The 6,000-nt window shown below is 39.5% G+C and overlaps 1 non-coding gene across 1 annotated transcript; it reads right to left on the reverse strand.

The window, feature by feature from the left end:
• Positions 1-1,032: 1,032 nt before the first annotated feature.
• Positions 1,033-1,105, reverse strand: TRNAK-UUU (transfer RNA lysine (anticodon UUU)). The gene has a single exon. It is a non-coding gene; the product is annotated as a tRNA-Lys (tRNA).
• Positions 1,106-6,000: the final 4,895 nt, after the last annotated feature.

Genomic DNA, 6,000 nt, shown 5'->3' on the forward strand with positions numbered 1-6,000 from the left:
TATGTTAAACCTCTATATCATTTCCAGGAGAGTTGACATCTTAGCTATGTTGAGTTTTATAATCACGGAATCTCTCTCCATTTATTTAGATCTTTGATTTATTTCATCAGAATTTTATAGTTTTGTTGTTTCCAGCATGTACATGTTCACATGTCTGGATAGATTTTAATCTAAGTGTTCTTTTCCTTTTTTACAAAAAGTACTGTATTTTAATTCTGGTGTTCACATGTTTATTGCTAGTATGTAGAAATACAATTGATTTTTCTATTTTGATCTTGTATTCTGTGACTTTGCTGAACATACTTATTAGTTCTAGGAGGAATTTTGTTTGTTTGTTTGTTTTTAGGTTCCTTAGCATTTTCTATGCAGACCATCACATAATCTTCAAATGGCATGGGAAGTACAATCCTTCCACAGAGAGGGAGGGGGAAAATGTATATTTCTAAAGAGAAATACAATCCACTGAGCAAGAAATTGCACCACCAACACACAACAGGACAAAACTGCAGAAACATATGGTAAAGTATGCCAATATTTCTGGGTAGGGTGAGCATTTCACCTAAAGATCATACTGCAGTATTTGTGAAATAACTCCCTACCTTTTGGGTTTATCATTAGAATATGACATTATCACGGTTTAGTGGAGGGCTTTCCCATCTGCCAAGTAGGTCAGTTGTGAGAGTGAAGAACTGAAAATCTAAAGGTCCTGACCCAGAGAATACTTTACCCAACAAATATAGTTTCCAGTTCCTTTTCTAAAGCACCCTAGTCTAGAGAGATAGCCTTCTTATATTTCATGGACTGTAAGGGTTTTGTACTGCATTCCCCAGGAAGTCTCTATTATTATAAACTGCTAAAATCATCTTTTTTTTGGAACAGAATGTCAAACCTCAACTACTAGTTAAGGCTGAACATAGCTGACTTCTGGGCTTTTTCTCACTGTAGGTTGGTAAAAGTCATCGAAGTTTAACCCAAATTTTCCTTGGGAGAAAAGCTTAAGTACTAGTGGCCCAAGGAAACAGAAGTCCATAGTGCCTGGACAGGGACTTGAACCCTGGACCCTCAGATTAAAAGTCTGATGCTCTACCGACTGAGCTACCCAGGCTCCGTGGGTACCTGTTTATTACGTCTCCTTTGTACAGTTCAATTGCTTTGGGGGCATTCTTAACCCCCAACAGAATTTTGATAAATTCGATATTCCCCCTCACATTTTTTTCCAGTGCACATGTAACATTCTTCTTCATAAGGTTCAATTTTTCTGAAGGATAGAGTAACTTATATCAAAGGAATCTTAAAACTATAGTAATTTAATACTTACCAACATCTCTTGAGAAAGAGAGAGAAGAGAAAGCCCTTGATAAACTTCTGTGAAAGATTTTCCTTTGATCTTTTATTTCCTTGAATTCGTTATTTCCAGCCCGTGTCTCCCATAGAATTTTATTCCAATACCACATCTTTTTATATTTAGTATCTTCTTGATTTTCCTACGATGCTTCTCTGTACCAAATCCAGGTATAAACATTGAAATCTGATGTTTTTCTTTTGAACCCAAATCTGTATTAAAAATACTTTGTGTGGATTGTGCTATATCTGCATCTACTTGCACATAATTAATCAGAGATGATAAACAGATAATAATTTAAAGACCCTTTAATGGAGCACAGAATGGAAATAAATGTGGAATTTGTCCTCCTCCCTCCTCCATGAAATCGGGTACAAGACTACGTCTACTGAAGGATTCAGTTCTTCCCGTTGTTCCCGTGATGGGAGTCCGAGAGGAGAGCATATTTACACCCCGGGGCACTGCGCCACAGCCAAATGAGTCTTAATTTATCAGAAATGTCTTAATTTATCAAGCAGAAGGGCGAGACTTTTCCATGAAAGGTGAGAACGTGGGACTTACGTGCCACACTTCTATGGCAGGCTGATCCTCTGAGAGGTGACTTTTGAAAGGTAAATACCTTAGGAAAGGTGAAATATGATGTAAGATCTAGAAGTAGATTTAGTTCAACTGTTTGAATACAGCTTAACAATGGAGTTGCTACAAAACTTGCAGCCAAGGTTGGTTCCGATGCGTCGATCTCTGGGTTTCCTGTCCAACACACTTCAGCTGGTCCACTCTGCTTATAAACGGATGTTCCCTCGTCGATATTCAACTCCGTTATCACAACTGGGTTTTCAAACACAAGAATGGCTTCTTCTCTTTTCGTTTTCCCCCGTCTTTTTCTTCCTCCCCACTAGCTCAGCTCACTCCTCCCTTTACTCGGCCTCTTTTCGGTCCCCTTGAGAACCACAGGGTTCCAGTAGCGCCTCCAAGTCTGCCCGTTTCCAATCCGCCAAATATTCAGTCTCTGAACCCGCTTCCTCAGAAGCTTGTCTGGGCTCACAGGAGGAGCTGCAGGGGGAACCGAGGAGAAGCCGGCGGGGCAAAGCCTTGAGGAAACCCTCGCTTGAGAAGAAACTGTCAAAAATCTCAAGAGGTTTTTCTTTGCCTGCAAGGGAGGCAGATTTTCAGAATTCCATTTCCGTTTGGATAACGTTTGGATCTGTTTCGACAGGGCACAGAAGTTCCTGTGTCTGAAAACAGGATTTTTGTTTTCGGAGTTGGTCGCGGAATAGGGCTTTTGGAAGCCTCTGCACACCAAGGCTCCTGTTCGCGGCTGCCTCTGCGTGCTACCTTCCAGAAACTGCACTGCTAGGTGCCGAATAAGAACTTCACTCCACACAGAAGTAACTAGAAGCCACAAAAATATTGCCTACCAAATCCAAATGTTAAACCTCTCCAATTTAACTTCCCTCCAAACGTCTATAGTCCCTCCTCTGGCAGGAGGGTAAATGTGACAGAGAAGTTGGAGTGGAAAGGCGCAGGGGAATTCCTGACTGCTTCGTGTCCTTTCTTGCTTTTGGACGTCGAGGTTGCATTTCCCCTGGAATTCCTTCTCCCTTTCCCATTTGCCAGTTCCTACTTGTCCTTTGGATCTCAGTTCAGACCTTACCCACTACCTCTTCCCTGAAGCTTTTGCTGACTCCTCAAGACTGGTTTAGAAACTCCTAGAATACACCTAGGATCCCTGAAGTTATTTCAATCCTATTAATAGTCCTTATTACATGTTGTATTATAACTACCTCTTGTATGAATCTTACATTTGCACACTCAGGGCTCAGTCCTTAAATACACGTATATGCAAATGTCTTTCCACCTTGGACTGCTCCTTCAAACTCCAAATTCACATATACAGCTGCCTTCTCGACAAGTATTTTATACTTAACATTGCCAAAGACTGAATTCCTAATCTTCCCCCCAAACTTTCCCCTCCCCAATCTCCCCACATCTCAGTAAACAACTACTCCATCTGTGCAGTTATCTGTGAATCTTTGCTTTTGCTCAGATCTTACATTTCATCTATCAGCTCCACCTTCAAAATATATCCATACTTCAACCAGCTTTTACTATTTACTTTGCTATCATACTAAAAGGCCTATCAATCTCTCACCTAATTTTAAAGAAATTTTTATTTTATATTAGAGTATAGTTGATTTACAACGTGTTAGTTTCAGGTATACAGCAAAGTGGTTCAGTCATACATATACATATATCTATTCTTCTTTCAGATTCTTTTCCCATATAGGTTATTACAGAGTACTGAGTAGAGATCCCTGAGCTATACAGTAGGTCCTTGTTGATTATTTATTTTATATGTAGTAGCGTGTATATGGTAATCCCAACCTCCTCCCCTCTCCTTTTTTTCCTTTGACACAATTTTTCATTAATTTTTGTTTCCTTTCTGCAAAACCATTTTAAAGCATTTTACTGATTGAGCACGTCAGGTTTTACGTGAATTTGCTCCTGTTGTGAATAAAGAGGGAGTTCTTTACTCTGGAATTTTGCTTCTGTCTTTTCCTCCAGGCCAGTTCTACCTGGCAACAAGACACAATTTGAGGTGAAGTCCAAACAGTCCTCATTTCATTGAAGAAAGAACAGAGTCTTAGCCTGCCCTGTGGCCAATAGTGGTTGTGACCACAGCTGACTAGTGGGAACATTTCCAGTATGTAGATCCTCAGGCGTTTCTCTGGTCCATCACCTCAATTTTTGCAATAGACCCATCATTGGTCCCCCGGTTTGTATTAACCTTGCCCCTTTCCTGTCTATTCTACACACAGAAGTAGTGAAAAATTCCCCAAGGGTTTGAAACTCTCCAAGAGTTTCCCTCCTGTTCAGTAAAGAAACCAAAGTGCTTCTCGTGGCCTGCAAGAGCCCTCCCCTCCTCCCCTCCACCATCCTCTCTAGTTCCTTGCTCTTCCTCAGACAAGTCAGACATACTCCTGCCTCAGTCCTTAGCACAGGCTGCTTCCTCTGCCTGGAAACACCCTTTCCCAAATACGTGCCTAACTCATTTCCTCATATCCTTCAGGTCTGCTCAGATATCACTCTCTCAGTGCAGGCTTACCTGTTCAACATATTTAAAATTACAAGACATTAAAAAGAAAAAAACCATCCCTATTATATTTTTGCTATATTTTTTTCATTCATACTTATCACCATCTACTGCACTATACATTTTACTTATTCATTGGTCTGCATTTCCCATTACAATGCAAACTCCATGAGGATAGAGTTTTGCCCATTTTGTTCACAGGTTTAGTCCCAGTATCTCGAGAAGTACATGTTAAATAGCAGCTACTCATTAACAATTTGTTGAATACATGTTGAATGGATGGTCTACCAGGGTACAATAAATGAGTTTTTCCACAGGTGGATGTACAAGCAAATTTCAAGTGTTTAACCCTGAAAGGGGACAGGAATGGTCTGTTCATAGGTAAAGGTTCTGAATTCCATTCATATGGCTCCCTGTTGTGGGTGTGTGTACAAACCTGACTGAGTTGCTAACCGTGGGTCTTCTGTTTAATTATGTGACCCACCATTGCTAGTCAGTGCTTGTGCAAGGACTTAAAGCTTGACCCTGCAGTTAGGACTAAGCACCTAATACTTCTAATCCCATCTGGAGACCTGCAGATGTTGATCTGTGTAATCACTAGTTGTTCCACTTTCCAGACCTTCAACTGTCCAGGAATAAACCCTGACTCCCAAGCTACTGGAGCTAAGGCTGGATGAAGATAACACATGAGGCTCCAAGGGAGTGGGAATCTGTTCTAAAGAGGACACATTTTCCTATAGGGCTTCTGAATAGTGCTTTAAAGAAATTTTATTTATTTGGTTGTTTTGTACTTTGAAAAGGTAATATACTCATAGAGTTAAAAAATGTATAAATAGTTAAACAGTTAAAAGTTTCCTTCCCATCCCTGTTACTCACCTACCTGGTTGCTTCTCTCTTCTCCATCATCCATAGGTATCTACTATTACTAATTTGTTACTTAACCTTCTGGAGTTTCTTTATCCACTTGCATGTAAATATATAGATTCATATGTTCTGGGTCTTGCTTTTGGTACCTCACAATATATTTTGGAAATCTTTACACATTGAGGACATAGAAAGCTTCCTTGTTTGTCTTTGCTTAGTTTTACATTTTGTTGCAAAATAAACATACAGAGAAGTAAATAAAACCTTATTTCTACAACTTAACAATTAATTATAAATTGAACACCCATTTAACCATTACTCAGGAGCAAAAACAAAAAGAGCATTGCTGCACTCCAGAAGCCCTCAGTATGCCCCTTCCACTCACCCTGCCTTCCACACTCTTCTTATCGCCCCCACAATCCTGACTTTTATGGTAATCATTTTTTACATTCTTAATACATTTTACCATCTACACATACATCCCTAAACAATGTATCATAATTTTGTGGTTTTTACATTTATATAAGTATAATCATACTAAGTGTTTCCTTTGTGTCTTCTTTTCACAAAATTATGCTTGTAAGATTCATCCATATTTTTGTGTGTAGCTCTGATCTGTTCATTGTCAATTGTTAAATAGTTTTCAACATTATGTATCCAATTTACTGTAAAGGTTCATTCAGGTTGTTTCCAGTTCTTG

This window comes from Aethalodelphis obliquidens, unplaced genomic scaffold, assembly GCF_003676395.1.
Source record: "Aethalodelphis obliquidens isolate GAN/ISIS:26980383/991018 unplaced genomic scaffold, ASM367639v1 scaffold278, whole genome shotgun sequence".
NCBI classification, from domain to species: Eukaryota; Metazoa; Chordata; class Mammalia; order Artiodactyla; family Delphinidae; genus Aethalodelphis; species Aethalodelphis obliquidens.